The 16,416-nt window shown below is 64.6% G+C and overlaps 1 long non-coding RNA gene across 1 annotated transcript; it reads right to left on the reverse strand.

Moving 5' to 3' along the window:
* Nucleotides 1-409: 409 nt before the first annotated feature.
* LOC139082154 (uncharacterized) lies at nucleotides 410-15,355 on the reverse strand. Its single transcript, XR_011537881.1, has 3 exons — nucleotides 15,071-15,355; nucleotides 758-882; nucleotides 410-628 (listed from the first exon to the last, which is right to left on the reverse strand). It is a non-coding gene; the product is annotated as an uncharacterized lncRNA (long non-coding RNA).
* Nucleotides 15,356-16,416: the final 1,061 nt, after the last annotated feature.

Below are 16,416 nucleotides of genomic sequence, written 5' to 3' on the forward strand. Positions count from 1 at the left end.
GAGACACCAGGCATTCTCACCCCAGGCCGTCATGAGCCCTCTGGGAGCAATAGACGCCCATGAGCAGGGGACACAGACCCCAATCCCCAGCCCCACAAGCCCCATGGGGGAAGAATGAAGAGCAAAATCCTAGCGTCCACGGCCACTGCGCTCATCATGGCCAGCCAGGCGCACCAACTCCATCTTTGTAGCAGCTGAGCTGAGGGTGGGGAGAGGAGACATTGAGTAAATGGCCCAAAGTCTGGTCCCTGACCACTAGATAGCTTGATCCTGATGTGCAAGGAACAGCGCTTCAGGCCCAGGGAACAGCCTCTGCAAGGACCCTGAGGCTGGGGCCTGCTGGCAAGTCTGAGGAACAGTGAGAGACCGAGGCTGGTGCAGATTGAGGAAGAGGGAGGAGGCCGGCCCATGGGTTACTATAAAGAGTTTTATTGGAGTGAGACGGCAGCCCGGGGGGCCTGGCCAAGGCGGGGATATGACCTGATTAAGGTTTTCCAGAGGTTGTGTGCAGAGGAGGGGCCGGTGAGGAGGTGGGCGCAGGTCCCAGCGGGAGGGGACCAGGCGGCGGGACGCGTTAGGCTCTGGTATGTCTTGAAGGTAGAGCCAAGTGGCCTTGCCAACGGCTTACCTGTGGATGTGAGAGAGGTGGGGGCATGTTTAGGAGAAGGTGAGGGATCCAGGTTTAGGCCGGCTGACCCCTCACTCCTGGCCTCCCCAGCCACCCCACGGAACGAAGTCCCTCGCGGTCAGGACTCACCCCCCACACGATGCCTGCTCATGCTCAGGGCTGATGCTGGGTGGGGACCTTGGAGGCCACTGGACAGAGCTGGGACGCAGAGGCCGTCTTCTTCCCAGAGGGCTTCCTGGTGGAGGCGTCTATGGCTGGAGCGGGAAGCAGGCAAAGAAGCATAATTGAGGAGCTGAGGCGGGTGGCATGTGTCCTCCTGGGAATGGCCTGGGCCCTTGGCCCAAGGGGGTGAGGAAGGGGAGGGAGAGGCTCCCTGCCTGCCCTGGGTGGCAGCAACGCTGACCCAGCACTGGCCGCCTCATCCCGGGCGCTGCTCCCGCCGGCGCCCGCCCCAGACACAAACACCGCCCATTCACGGGCCGGAGAGGCCGGGAGTCAGGAGGCATCAGCGTCAGCCGGCTGGCCTGGTGGAGTGTGAGGGCAGCCGCAGCTGGCCTGGGCTGTCTGTCCAGCATCCACTTGTCAATCTTGTCCATGTCAGGTTGGCTGTGCCAGGCTGGTTCAGGGTGGCTGGACTCCCAGCTGCGGCCTCAGCCACCGCGACTGTGTTCTCGGGAGCCAGGGCAGGCAGGCCGGGCAGGAAGCCATGGAAGGGGAGGTCTGAGGATAGCAAGAGCCCCACTGCCCAGGGCCAGCGGGTAGGCTCAGGGACCCTAGCATCCCAGCTGGCCTTTCTCTGTGGACAGGGCCGCCTCGCAGGCCCCCTCGGGCTGACCTGCTGGTGCTAGGAGCTCCCAGTTAAGTCGCAAAGGTCAGCTCCCTCCAGGGACCCCCTCCCCCGATGCTGAGGGTGATAGATCACCCAAGGACCTCGAAGGGGTGAGCCGTGGGGCTCTGCAGACCCACCTCGACCCCTTGTGCACCAGTGTCCCCTGGACCTGAGGGTCTAGCAGTGCTCCCTCTTGGAGGACACCTGCTTTAATCTGACTTTGGATGTGCAGCGGCTGTGTGCCCTGGAATCATCAGCCCTGCCTCTGCCCCAGCCCTGGACTGCCCACCAGGGCACAGCAAGAAGACCCTGTCTCAGACCCCAGGCTGTAGGGGACACGAGGGGAAGGTAGGCACTATCCCTTGGGTGACCTGCATAGGGTCTCAGGCAGCCCCATCCTGCCATGACCACTACCCTCCACAGCGCCCACAGTCCCACCTCAACACCGCCGGCCGCCCACCCCGACTTGGTCCAGGAGGTGCCTTCATAAAGCCAACGCTGTGTGGCCTTGATACCCTCAGGCTAGTGTCCAGGGACAGAGCCCAGATGGGATGGGGTTCTTGGGGATGCTGCAGCTTGACTATGGGCTCAGGTGGGTCCTGTACTACCCCTCTTTCTGGGGTCCAAGTGCCCCCGGGGCCTAGAAATGTCAACAATAGCCACTGGGACCAGCAGCCTGGGCTCAACGGCCGTGGGGCTGCTCTCGGTCCAAGGGGCAGGTCTGGGAGAGGTGGCCAAGCCCAGGAGAGGCCTTTGGTCAGCCTGGGGGGGGGGGGTGTCCTAAAGACCCCACTACGTGTGTGGTCTGGGTCGGGGGAATGAAGGGCAGCAGGTGAGTGGACAGCTGGGGCTCCCGGACGAATCCCTGAGAATCGGGGGTGAAGAGGAGGCAAGGGAGAGGTGCCCCAAGCAGAAGGCCCAGCTGGGGCCAAGACCTGTGGGGAGGGGCCCAGCCTGGACCAGGGTCCAGGGTGGTGGCTGGGACACAGCCCCAGAGAGGGCTTTGGCAGAAGAAGTGGGTCATCAACAGCTGCAGGGTGCAGGGAAACAGCCAGGTGGGTGGGCGAGGAGCATGGAGACAGGAAAGCAGGGAAGACACTGAAGCACCACCCAGGTGACCAGCAAGGTGGCTGGACCCGACAGCCGCGGGAGGGCTTCGGACTCAGGGTGAGCTGAGAGCCGTTCTAGAGGGCGAGCAGAGGGCCTCAACCCCGTGGCCCAGGGAGGGCTGTGCCTGGGGATGGGGATCAGAGCAGACAGTGCTCCAGGTGGGACGCACACCCCCAGCACACCCCCAGACACGGAACCCCGGGGTGGAGCCACCCTCCCTGGGAGCTCCCATCACAGGGTCGTGAGGCTGGGCCAAGAAGAACAGGGCTTGGAGTTGGGGGGATCAAATGGGGCTTCCCACGGCAGGCCACAGCTGGGCCGGGGTCTGAGGAATGAGGAAGCACGTGGCCAGTGAAGGGGCCTGGGGGGGCAGCGGGGGTGCTACGAGACACTGGAGGGCTCCGGCAGGAGGCCACAGCTGGGCAAAGGCTCGGCAGACAGTGTGTAAGCTGGCCCGTCGTGTTAACCCTGGGGACAGTGGGGGCCCGGGGTGCCCGAGGGAGGCGGGTGTGAGAACTGTAAGCCCACACCGGTGTTCACTGCTGTTCCCGGCCCCCGTCCTGACCCAGATCTTGCTGCCATCTGAGCAGGAAGGGAGCTGCCATCTGAGATTGGGCCCCTGTCAACTCAGGGATGAGAGTGGGCCCCACTGTGCAGGAGGGAGACCAAGACCCGAGAGCCCCTCCCCTCCCCCACCTCCCCTTCCCCACCTCCCTCACTCTGGAAGTGGCTCCGGGTCCCCCTGGGTCCAGCCCCTGCCTATATCTAGGGCAGATCGACCTGGGAGGGGCCGGGACCAGGGTCCTGCTAATCTCTACTCTTGGGGGACAGCCTGCCAGGTTTGCGGCGGGGGTTGGGGGTGGCGGGTGGGGTTGGGTTTCCAGTTGGCCCCTTCCCAGGCGCCGACACCTGTCCTGGGTGCGACGGGCCCATTCTGCTGCTGTCACAGATAGCACCTCCAGCGCTCACCGGCTGTCCAGGGAACAAGGGCTGGCATCGGGCTCTGGCTGGGCAGGGAGGTGGGCATGGTGGGCCAGGGCCCAAGGGAGGGGCAGTTGGAAGAGAGATGCCTGCCCCCTTTCCCATCAGCTTCTCTCAGGGCTCAAACTGTTCCTGGCTCGTGAGTGGCTCCCATGCACCTCCCTGCCCCCAGAGCACAAAACCCAGTGCCCTGAGGGAACTGCAGGGAGGGGAGGCTGCCTGGAGGGGTATGGGGTGAGGGCGGAGCAAACTTGGGGGTCCAACGGGGGTCCCCTTCTCTCCAGAGCACAAACCACCCCTACACCTGACAGGCCCCAAACCCCTTGTCAATGAAGTGGCCCAAGAGGCGGAGGAGGAGGTGGAGAGAGGCTGAGGTTGGCGGGCCCAGTGACAGCATGGCACCTGGGTGGGCACAGGATCGGGGCCCAGCCCAGACCCGGCTCCTAGTCTGGCTCTGGTGACTCCTGGCCCGGTGCTGCAAGCAGGGGACCATAGGCATCTTTTAGTGGCTGTGACACCCTCCCTCCCACACCTTTGGTTTCCTACTGGTTTGTCCCTGGATCCCCCACCGTTGCTGGGTCTTTGGGCATGTGTGTGTCTGGGTGCCCACATCTCTGTGTGGCTTGGAGCTGGCTTTGGCCAATCCCCTGGTGCCCTAGCCCATCCTGGGCTCTCTGCCTGGCTCTGGCTCCCCCAGTAAACCAGGTCATTGCACGGCCTCCAGATCCCTCTGCACAAACTCAGCCTCCTCCATGACTGACCTCCTCCATGACATGACAAATATTCACTGAGCCCCATCCACATATGCATGTGCTGTGTGTCTGTGTGCATGGGGGGAGGGGAGGACAGGCTAGAGTCCTTGCTAGGACTTGCTGATCAGGCTCTGGGCCCTGGGGCCCCCTAAGTGGTTGGGTTGGCAGAGTCAGGGTCCCGATACACATAGCTGGACCAAGGCCTGTGCTCCCAGCCCACCCCCCATACACTGCCTGCCACTCCTCTCTGGGCCTCTGTGGGCTAAGATGGGGCCTCTGCCTGCCAAGACCCCTGTTCACCCCCCTTCAAAGGCTGGGGCCTCGCAGGCAGGGTCCAGAACTGGAGGGGACGAGGATAGGAGTGGGGGCTGTACTGCAAGGCAGACCTGAAGGCCCTTCGAGGCCCTGGCACTGAGAGCCCCCATCTGGTGGGCTGGGGGTGAGGAGGAGGGCTCCCGACCTGCAGTCCCATACCCAGTCTGAGCTGGGCACCCCAGGACAGCCTCAGAAGTTTCTAGCAAATTCCTTTGGTCCTGCCACTCCCCCTGCTGGGTCCCAGAGCTGAAGAGCCTAGAATGCCATGGCCTTGGATCCCTTATTCCTCACCACCATCCCCCTGGGCCCGGGCTACTCCTCTAAGTGGGAAGGGGCACCCCTGGGTCTAAGCCCCACAAGGTGCCGCCCCAGACCAATGCCAGGATGTGCACCTCTCATGGCCCACAGTTGCCTTCAGGGCGGCTGTCCACTTGAGGAAGCCCAGCTCTGCAGGACTGACCCTGGCAGGTCACTCGTCCTGTCCTTCCGGACCCCAGACCCTGCTCTGTCTGTGGGCCTCCTGACTTCTGAGAGCGTTTCCTGCAGGCTAAGGGGGCGCTTTGCACTGGGGCGGGAGCTGCAGGTTTCCCACGGTCAGGTACTTCTTCCTGGGGGGTCACAGAGCTCCGCTCGGCAGGTGGGCACAGATAGGGGAGTCCCTTGGGCCTCTCCTCAGGAATGGTCCCAAGTCACCCCACCCATGCCAACTCCGCCTCCACCCCGCCCTGCCCCCCTGGCGTGGAGCCCGCAGCCCGCGGAGCTCATTAGCGCCGCAGCAGCCCTGTCGAGCTCGCTTTAATTGGGGCCGGCGGGACGTGAGAACCCGGGGACCCCGTGCCCGGGCGCAGGGGGAGGGGGCACCCGCCTGCGCCGCCCGCGGCGGCGGCCCCAGATTAGCACAGCTCAATGGGCCCAGCGAGCGGTAATTAAAGCTGCCCGCCCGGGCCGCAGCAGCCGACGGAGGCTCTGGCGCTCGCCCCGGCTGGACCTGCAGTGCCTGCCCCGCGCCCACAAGTCCTGGGAGGCCACAACTGCCCATCCCAGCCAACCCTCACCCTCCCCGCCAGGGTGACCAGGGCAGTTGCTGCACACTGGAGCCTGCCTCAGTTTCCCCTGAAAGTTGGGCTGACATGGCCTGTCATAAGGTGTTTCAAGGTGGTGGGTAAAGTAAGGCTCATGAGTGGATTCTGGCTTCTGAGTGCGGGTGTGGCTGTGGCCAGCCAGTCCAGGACCCTCCAGGGACCTCCGCAGGCCTGCCTCTGCCTTGGGCCTCCCAGGAGCTGTCCAAAGGCCTGGCCATGCAGCTGGGCACCAGACCCTAACAGAGAGGCAGCCCAATGGGGCTCTGGGAGGCCCAGGCTGAGCCCCTATGGGGACATGTGTGGTCCCTGTACACAAGTCCGTCTGCGGGTTGGGCTCCCAGTGGGTGAGTGGTTGCAGGACACTTGGGATCCTTTGTTCCTCTTGACTTCGCCTGAGTTCCTCACTGTTCCAGGCCCTCACCTCAGAGCCTTGGGGCCTGGAGGCAACTCAGGCCTGGGACAGAGGGGCCAGCCTGGCACAAGGAGGGATGCAGGTAACAATGCAGGGGGCACAGCTTCCCCTCGTTCTGACACCCCTCCTGGGGATGATTCCAGAAGAGCAGTCCCAGAAGCTCCAGAAGGCCCTGGTAGGGGCTGGCCAGGAGGTAGGTGGCTAGGCTGAGTAAGATGCTGGGGGGCCCAATGAAGGCAAAGGCAGAGGGGGACGGTGCAGGAGGCCATGGAACCTGGCCTCTGGTGTCTGCTGTCAGTGGGAAGCGGAGGGTATGGGGGTCTGCTGTTGCTGATAGGCCCGTGATGGGGCGGCTCCGTCAGCTGGTCACCCCCACACCAACCCTGTCATTACTTGATCGGGTTTCTCGCTGCAAACCCCAGGCTCCGTGTGGTTTCTCCAGAGTCATAGGATCTGGCCAGGCCTGTCCTTGTCCTGGCCAGGGGGGTGGGGGCCCCTGGGGGGCCTGGGCCCGCCTCTCTCCTGCCTTTCCAGAGGCGAAAGGGTCACAGTCGGTCAAAATCTCCTGCAGCCAGCAAGGCGAGACTCTGGGACTTGTGTCATCCCAGTGGGGCCCAGGACCCAGGGAGACCCTGTCTTGGCCCTCCCACAGGTAGGGGTGCCCTCTCAAGCCCCACAGGTCCCACGCCTGCCTGCAGCTGGTCTTGAGCCATCTAGGGCCTCGGGGGCAGGGGCACAAGGAGGCACAAGCAGCAAAGCTATGGGCCCATAGGCAGGGCAGCCTGGATTTCTGTCAGGCAAGATCCCAGGGCTAGATGGGGCAGCCCCGGGGGCCCCACAGGTCCCAAGGCTCACTCATCTAGACAGGGGCCAGGGGGCGGGGGATGCACAGTGGCCCAGCTGCATGCACATGCTCGAATACCAACACCTGCCTTGCCACATTGGTGCCCACCTGCCTGGTCCTACAGGCCCGCCCAGCCCCATGCTCCCCCACAATACCTGCCCATGTGGGTGCCAGGCCCCTGGAGTGGGGAGCTGTCAATGTTTTACCACCAGACTTGAGAGACCATCGTGACTCCAGGGTGGTAGCAAGAGTGGGGCCCACAGGCCGCCTGGGTCTGGTTTAGCCACATTTTTTCTCTTGGGAGACGGGCCTGCTGCTTCCTCTGGTGGAGATGTTTACTCTTCCTGGGGCGGGGGCGCTTGCTGTGGTGCGTGTGCATGCGTGTGCATGTGTGTGCATGCACATACACGTGGGTCCCTGTATGCGGGTCCCAGGCAGCAGGTGGGGTTTGAACCGGCTTCCAGCAATGAGCAGGAACAGAGCTCAGAGCGGAAAGGCCCAGTCCAGACCACACCCTGGGATGGCAGGTCAGTGCTGCATGGTCCAGGCTGAGACACCCCCCCCCCCACCCCAGGACCCAGTAATGTAGGCAGATGTTGAGTGCTCCTGGACCAATAGCTGCCCTAAACAGGCAGGTGGCTGGATGAGAGTGAGAACGGAGACTGTGGGTGTGAAAGTTGAAGGTCAAGTCCTCACTCCACACCCACTGGCACTGTGACCTTTGGCTGCTTCCCGCCATCTCAGTTTCCCCATCTATAAAGTGGGGTAATGGTAATACCACCTCGTCATTTAATCTGTGTCAGGTGTTTGGGACAGGGTGCAGCAGGCAGGCAGCACTCAGCAACTGTGCCATGCCTGAGTTCCATCTGGGGACAGCGTCCTCTTTGTTCTGCAGCGTCCTCTCTGGTGCCCTTGGGAGTCACTGGCCCCAGGGCCCAAGAATTATTTTGAGAGAAAAGGGTGAGATCCCAGCTGGGCACCAGGGGAGGGATGCTAACCCACTCATGTGATCTCGGGGCCAGGAGTTCCAGGAGGGGAGCGGGTTTTGGGGAGCTGGGGCCTGGAGCTCAGCTAGGGAGAATCCAGGCAGGCTGCTGAGGAGGCAGTGCTTGGGTTGGCAGCAGAAGGTTGGAAGCAAGGGCCAGAGGTGAGTGCGGGAACTGCCCTGCAGCAGTTCCATGGGGCTGGGTGGCCACTGAGAGACTCTGTGCCAGGCCACCCTGGCCTAGTGGGCAGCACTCTCTCCTCCTATTTGGAGACCACCTTGGACTAGTAGAAGGTGGCTGGGGCGCTCCCCAGGTCACCCCCAGGAAGCCGTGGAGGATAAGGGGGTGTGGGCCTCTCCAAGCCTGCCCAACTCTGGGTCGGGTAAGCAGGGTGAGCATCCAGGTCCACCGTGCTGTGGCCCACTGGCCTCCCGCCTCAGCCGCCGCCTGGCTCCAACGAGGGCAAAACTCCGACCCGATGCCTGACACTGACTAGGGGAATTCCTGCTCACCCCTGTCCCCCTGCCGGGCGCCCCTTCCCGCCCCTGGTCTGCCCCCCTCCTCCCCAGGCGCCCCCTCCTGCCCACGGTCTGGCCCCACCCCAGTCGCGCCCCCCTCCACCCTGCGGTCCGCCCCCCCACCACCCCGGGCCTCCCCTCCCGCCTGCGGTCCAGCCCCCACTCCGGGTGCGCCCCCCTCCCGCCCGCGGTCCAGTCCCCCCACTGCTCCCCGGGCGCCCCTCCTGCCCGCGGTCCGGCCTGGGCGGGGCGGGCCGGCGGAAGGGGCGCCCCGGGCGCCGCTCAAAGGGCCGCTAATGTTCGCTAATCCCGGCCTTTCAGCGGCCGCGGCCCGGGCTGTTGGCCCAACAACAGGCGTCTGAAAGGGGCGCGCGGGGCGCGGGGGCCGCTGCCCCCGACCGCCCCGCCCCGCCCCGGCGGCCTCCCGCCCGGACCCCGATCTCGGCGCGGGAGCGGGGGTGCGCGTCGCGTCCGGCGGGGAGACTGAGGCCCGGCAGGGCGGGGGCGGGGGCACTGCAGGGCCGTGGGCCGGCCCGCCCCTCTGGCCGCGCGGTTCCCAGGCCCGGTGGGGCGCGCGGGGCCCTCCTGGCGCAGACGGGCCGGCCCCTCCGGAGCGTGACCCCGGCTTTCAGCGCCACCCCTGGCCCGGCCCCAGCGCCTCGTTAGGGATTTAATTAAGGAGCCGCCGGGGATTTGCATAATCTCCGAGCCGGGCTGGGAAGCCCCGGGACGGGAGGGCCCGGCGGGGGAGGAGCGGGCTGAGCGACTCTTTGGGCTGGGGTCTCCCAGTTCAGGGGACAGGCCTGAAGCAGGAAGGCCCCTTTTGTGTCAAAGCCGGCCCTGGAATTCCCCATCGGAGCCAGAGGGTCCCTCCTCCTCCCCAGCTGACTCGAGCTGTAGACTCAGCTGGGCCTGGGCCCCTAGGCTGGGGAGGGCACCCCCGCGGGCAAACAGTGAATGCAAACATTCCAGCCCCAGCCCAGCCCTGGGGAGCAACAACGCCTGCCACTGCCCGCAGGTCCTTGGGAGCCTGTCCCCCAACCCTGGTGGCAGCCGCAGTCAGACCGTCAGGGGTCCCCAGCCAGAGCAGAGGGATGGTGGAGGCTGCCCACCCTCCCAGGGCAGGGCATTCTCTCCCCAGTCGGGATGCCTGGCCTGAAGAGGGCAGGGACCAGGCTCTGTGCCCCAGTTCTGGCTGGACTTCTGTGCTGACTGCTCAGTGGTGATGGCCCCAGGATGTGTCCTTGGACTGTGGACCTGAGAGTGGAGGTTAGAGAGGGTCCTCCCAGGCTGGCCTTCTCCTGGATCAATAAGGCGACACTGTGATCAATAAGGCGACACTGTGATCAATAAGGCAGCGCTTTCAGGGGGGGTTGGGGAGTAGGCTTACTCCCCCTCCCACCCCCTACATTCCCAGAACCTCTGTGTCTATCAGCAGTCCAGGTAGGGAGACTGAGGCACTGTTCACAGGGCTTGCTCTTTGTGGCTGGGTCAAAGAGGATGGTATGTCCTGCTCCCCAGTGCCCACCAGAGTCTCAGATTGGGCAAGGCCATGACAGTGTGGCCTCCGAAGGGTGGCCAGGGCTCAGCCAGGAGGCCCTTTGGGCCACAGCCACAGCACCAGCAGCCCCTCCCAGTGCCCAGCACCAGCCTCCCCTGCGGGCATTCCCACAGCCTTCACAGGGCACCGTGGGGCCCGCAGAGGACAGGGCCAAGGCTTTTCATCTCCTGGGTGGTGGGCCAGGGCTGGATGATCCCTGGGGGCAGGGCCGCCTCCCAGGCCATTCCTTCTGGCACCCTCGTAGGACCTAGCACCCTAGCCTGGCCTGGGTTCTGCCCACCACATCAGGGAAGAACCCCAGGCAGAGTCAGGGGACAGAAGGGTAAGAGCGGGCCCAGGGCCCGCAGACCAGGGCCTGGAATTCCACCTCTCCCCACGACTGCTCAGCCCCCAGCCTCTCCGCAGGGCCTGAGCTGCTCCGCCTGCCACCCTGCCCCCTCCATCCATGTGCCACTCTCATCCGCAGTGGCTCCTGTGACCTCTGAGTCTAAGTCAAAGTCCCTGTAGTGGCCACGAGGCTGGCGCACCCGTGCTCTGCGGCCCCAGCTGCTATCCCCCCATCCCCCACCCTCTGGCTCCTTCTGCTACAGCCACTGGGCCACCAGGTGCCCTGAAACTCAGGGCCACTCAGGCCTGGCTCCTTCTTATCATTCAGGTCTGAACCCAAGAGTACCCTCCTTGAGGCCCCCTCCCTGACCCCCTTACTGCCCAGCTCCCCCCTACTCACGTCACTATCTAAATGTCCCCACTGGGAGGCAGGCCTTGCTCCAGTCAGTCTCGTTCATGGGATCCCCACCTCAGCTTGGAGGGAAGATGTGAGTCATTGGTGCCCCATGGGGCTGACATCTGCAAATGGCTGTGTGACCCCTGGGAAGCCCATTTCTTCAGCTGGGAGTCTGGGTTTCCGAATCCTCACAGGGCATAAATGGAGGCTCTGGTGAGCGGGGAACACCACACGTGCTCAGACAGGCCCAGGGCTGCTGCGTGCTGGCCCAGGCCCCAACTGAGCGGGGCTGCAGAGTGGGGACCACACCCAGGCCCACCGTGGGGTTTGCCTGCACGGCACCTCTCCTCCACCTTCTCCCAGGAGAGAGGGTAGGGAGTCAAGGCCCAGAGGTGGGCTGTGGTCAGTATGAGCCACGGTGCCCACTCTGGTCTGGTCAAGTAAGGCGGGCTTCCCTGGACTGAGTGTGAGGGGTGATAGCGGAGGAGGTGGCCTCATGAACCGGGCCAGGCAGGTGGGCCTGGGCTTTGGGACTCCAGGTTGTCCCTAGAGCTTTGCCTGGCCTGGGGACCCTGGGGAGGAGGAGCTGCCTGAGCAATCTGTTTTGGTCCCGGCAGCCCCTCCTTCCACCAGGCTCTGACTCAGTCCAGCTCTTTGTGGTCTTGGGAACCTCCACTCACCTGAGTGTATGGGCCAGGGGACAGGAGGGCCCTGGCTGTGGGACTGGAAGGGCCAGGGAAGCCAGATATGACCTGGAAGGGGACAGCCCCAGTCCAGGGCTAGGGCACAGTGTGGACATCTGGCTGAAGTAGGAGGACGCCCCTGCAGCCTGGTGGGGAGATGCAGGTAGAAGGGCTCTGGAGGGAGGTGGACTTCAGCTCACAGAGAGGCCCAGAGTGAACCCCAACCCTGACCGCCAGACCCCGTTCCCAGCTGAGGGGTCTGAAAGTCCAGACGGCACAGGCCACAGCTGGCTGCAACTTTGACAGAGAGCCAAGATGACCCTCTGCTACAAACAAGCCCTTGCTTGCCTGACTCGGTGCCTGAGACCCCACTAGCAGGCACCCATCCTGCCAGGGGACCGGGTTCAGGAGAAGCAACTCAGCCCTGTCCCCCGGCAGAGGTGCAGGCAGGAGGGAGGGAGGGTGGGCCTCAGGCTGCAGCCCCTACTGTGGCTTGTGGGGCTGGGGGTGCTCTGGAGGAGGCTCTGGAAGAGGCTGGGGGGACAGAGGACCTCACTCAGGGGGAGCCGCTGCAAAGGCAAGCTGAGGGGGCAGGGCTGTGGGCCGTCAGGGGCCTCCTTCGGGGGGGTGATGTGTGGCAGGAGAAGCCCACGCTCACTGCCTCCTGGGTCTCCACCCACTCCACAGGCCAGGGTCTATAGGACTCCAGAGCCCTCGTGGCCACTGGAGGAATGGAGAGAAGACCCCTAGTTTCCATTCATTTCCACTTAAAGTGTCTAACTATTTCCCTAGGCAACTCCCTGGCCTCCCTGACCCGGAGATGGAGCAGGCAGGAGTGGGCAGAAGCCTTGGCTGGGGGGCTGTGCCCAAGGGCTGGCCTCATTGTGGCCCTCACAGCCGAGAGCTGCTCTGTTGAGCGGGGCCTGAGCACAGGGCCTGGTCTCCCCTGCTCCCTCCTTCTCTGGCCCCCAGGCTGCCCTTGGCCCAGCCCAGACGCTGAAGGGAAGACGTGGCTCTTGGGGATGGAAGTGGCTCACCCAGGAACCCTGCTCTGAGTAGACCCCTCTGGCTGGGCACAGGCTAGCTCAGGGGACTCATAGGGACCCTGGGCAATTTCTTGGGTCTGGAGGAGCAAGAGCGAGGCCGCTGGGAGAGCATGCAGCAGGAGTCTGCTGGGCTGGGTGCAGAGCAAGTCCTCAGCCCCACTGGCTGGAGCTGGTCCCTCCTGAAGGGGCCTTTCTCTGAGGCCCCGGGGTGTGGCGGGAACCCCCCGCCTGCCCGGTGCCCAGTCCTCCTGTCGGCGCCTCCCGGCCCGGCGGCCACAACCCTGATGTTGCTTTAATAAAACAAAGTTTTTCTTTCGTGCGCGGCCTCCAGTGGTGAAAGAGCCGATTTACGGAGCCCCCGCGCCCCCTCCCCGCCGCCCCACCCGCGCTGCGGTGGCGCTGGCCGCGGCCGGTAATTTATAGCTTCAACTTAGCACACTCGCGCTGGGCCAGCCCGGCGGCATGACTGGGGCCATTTATCCCCAGCCCCCCCAGCGGCCGCCGAGGACAGCCTTTCTTCCGCGCTCACAGGCGCCATTCACGGCCCGGCCGCCACACTCCCGCCCAGGCCACGTTCCTTATTAAGACGTTTGGAAACCCTGTGGAACCCCGTGGGTGAAAACAAGCTGGGCTGTTTGTGCCTTGGCAGCGTGTGGCCACCGCCCCTAACCCGGCGGGCCACTATCCCCTCCCGGACAGCGATGCCCCCTCGGCCGCCCGTTCCACAGGTGAGCAGACCTGGACCACTGTGGGGGGAGTTTCCGTTTTTCTGTCCTGGTCAGCCGGCCGTAAGTTCCCTCCCAGGAAGACGGTTGCCCGGAGGAGACTGGATTCAATCACGTCCCGGCAGCGTCGTCCTGTGTGCAGGCTCTTGGGTCCAGGGCCTGCTTGCCTAAGGCCAGGGAATGGCTTCATTCGTGGTGTGCTCATGGAGTGGCCAGGGCGGGCAGGGCCGCTGCCCATCCAGGATCCCCACCCCAAGGAGGAAGGTGTGGGGGTGCCCAAACCAGGGCTCGGCCTCCTACGAGAGGGCCTGGGAGACCCTGGAGACGGGCTGAAGCTCAGGGCCTTGAAGAGGGGGCAGCTGTGGTGGGCAGAACTCAGGTGCTCCCGGAAAGGAATACGTGTGACTCACGGATGCATGATGAGTGCCTCGACCTCAGCACCCGCCACACAAACCCACCCTGGTGGCCTTTCGGGGCCCAGGCCCAACTCCAGGTCGGCACACATGGGCCCATGGGCATGCACGCATGTCACCTGCACAGAGGAACACACAGAGAGATGCACACACATGCACACACGTGGACACAGACGGATGTGCCCTCTAGTCAGTGCCTGCACTTGGACCCAGCTAATGGGCATCTTGATTGCGCATCCTGAGCTTGGCAGGGTCATGCCCTGCTCCTAACCCCTAACCCCACGCAGCTCAGCTACTGGCAGCTCCACACCTGACCCAGCTCTCAGGCCTGACCCCAGCATCCTCTTTGAGCCTGCCCACTCTCTAACCACTAGGGCATCCCACTGGACCTTGGCCTCCCCTCAGACCAGCCTTGTCTATACTCTTCTGGGCCATGGCAGGCACCCCTCACTGGTCTCCTGTGTCCACCTGGTCCCCATGGTCTGTTTGGTGGAGGAGTCCGGGGGAGATGTGGGTGGGCCACTCTCCTCCGCTGAGTGCCTGGCTGTCTGCCGGGGCTGAGGTCCCGAGAGCAGAAGAGGCCCTGCAGCGAAACCCTGACCTCTGCCCGGTGCCCTGGCTGCGTTGGGCTGGGCTCCCCACCCTGAGCCACCGTGAGAAGTCGGCCCAACAGCGGAGCAGGAATTGCGTCACTCTCCATTTCCTGAAGTCTGTGATTGCAGCCCCATGTCCTCACCCCAGTCCTATGCGGGGTGCTGGCCCAGGGAGGGATAGAGGGGTCCACTCCCAGGGGGTGGGGGGCTCAGGCCCAGGAAGCAGATTCTTGTCCACAGGGACCTGGCGCCTGGCCCCCTGTCTGGGCCTCCGTTGTTTCCTGATCTGGTCCCCACCGCAGGGGGCTGCTGTGAGCAGTGCTGGGAACTCAGTGCTTCGATGGCACCTCCTCCCTCTGCCGCTGCCCCCTGCCCCCCCCCTCCCCAGTCCTGGCCTGCCCACCTCCTGGGAGGGGCTGCTTTCTCCTGGCTCCCCTCTTTGGTGCTCTCTGTGGATTGTCCAGTGTGGCTTGGACTGGAAACTTCTGTCTGCTGCCCCACTTTTGCCCTAGGTCCCTGGACACCTCTCCTCCAGAAAAGTAAGACTCTGGGCACCCAGGCCTTGTCAAGGTCACATGGCAAGTCCAAGTTCACACGACAAATTCAAGGACACAGCTGGTGACAGGCCCAGGCCCAGCTCTGCCCCTCTAGGCAGGGGATGGGTGGGGAGTGGGGGGGTAGCAGTGCTGCTGAGAACCTCAGGGGGCTGGGAGCAGAAAGAATCAAATGGGGGGGGGGCAACAGTCAGGGCTGTCGGGGTGCCCACGGTGTTCTTTCTACTCAGAACCCCTAACCCTGGGTCCTGGGGAGACACCCCCATCAGTCTCTAAGGAGCCTCAGAGACAGCGCCCCATACCTAGCCTCCTACCTGCCCACGTGCCCATCTTACAGGTGGAGAAACTGAGGCAGGAGGGGCAGGGAGGCCCCTGAATGGTGTGGAATGAGCGGGGAGCTGGTGTCTCGGCCATCCCGCCCGCCAGCTCTGTGGCCCACAGGGCTGCGAGTTTCCCTCCGCCTGTGTGAGGAGAGGTTCCGTGTGAGAACCGGGGAGGGGTGGCAGGGCTGCGCCTGGCAGGGGCTCCGGTCAGGAGGAGGGCAGGCTCCCACGCCGCAGGTAACACCCTGGCCGGAGTTCAGTTCCTTGTCAGAGGTCAGGAAGCAGGAAAGTCGCAAGTGTGGAGGGGAAGTGATGACGGATGGACGGGGCGTTCCCGCCTTGTGTCCGGCTGCCGTCCAGGGCTCTGTCTCACCCAGCGCCTCGGGCAGGGGACTGGGGCACAGGTTGCCTGGGTTGGGGCATCAGGGACCCAGGCTCCCAGGCCTGACTCTTTGGAGATGAGATTTTCACTTTGTTCCCAGTCTCATGGGGTCAGTGATGGGGGCCTGCTGGCAGAGGGGCGGCCTCAGAGCGAGGGCCCGACAGGGTTAACGAGCTGCCTCCTCTCCCACCGCTGTAGTTGGGTCATTAAAACCCCATCTCCTGCCTGCGTCCTGGCCCCCTCAGGGCCTCCAGGGCCTTTGTTCCACTTTCTAAGGCTCTGACAGGATCAGCTGGGTGGGGGCCCAGGAAGAGAGGGGCCCCGAAGCACACAAAGCCCCCGGCCCCCACCCCTGGCCCTGGCGCCTCCTCTGCCAGGATGCCAGCCTGAGAGCCACTCCCAGGATGCCCTCCTCGGGGGCTGGCACGGGCCAGGCCAGGCAGCCGTCCCCCAAGCCCAGCCTGGGGCGGATCCGCCCAGCCGCACCCCACGGCCACCCCTGTGCAGTTCCCAGGCCCTGTGGCGGAGAGCCCCCAGCCCTGCTCGAATTTGCCCACGCTCGGCTGCAGGTTGCTAGGAGCTGGGTGGGGGTGGGGGTGTGCGGCTGGCCTGGCGGAGGATCCGGGCAGGGGGGTGGGCGCCAGGGGACAAAGCCCGCCTGTGATTAAGTCATCTGCCCAACGGCGCCACGCATGCCCCCCAGCCAAGTGAGGCGCACTCCTGCCCACACCCGGTGGCCACCATAGTTCAACCAGCCTCCTGCCCTCTGGCCAGGCACGAGGCCCCCCACCAGGTTCAGGGGTGTCTGCCTTGGCCCACCCCACCCTGCCATGTGGCCTCTACTGCCTAGGTGCCCATGACATGCTCCCAGTTCTGCTGCTGACCTCCAGGTGACCATAGCCAAGGCCCCTTTGCCTCAGTGTACCCACGTCTTCTACAGGCTAGAGGACCATTT

Source organism: Equus przewalskii, chromosome 3 (genome assembly GCF_037783145.1).
Source record: "Equus przewalskii isolate Varuska chromosome 3, EquPr2, whole genome shotgun sequence".
NCBI lineage: Eukaryota > Metazoa > Chordata > Mammalia > Perissodactyla > Equidae > Equus > Equus przewalskii.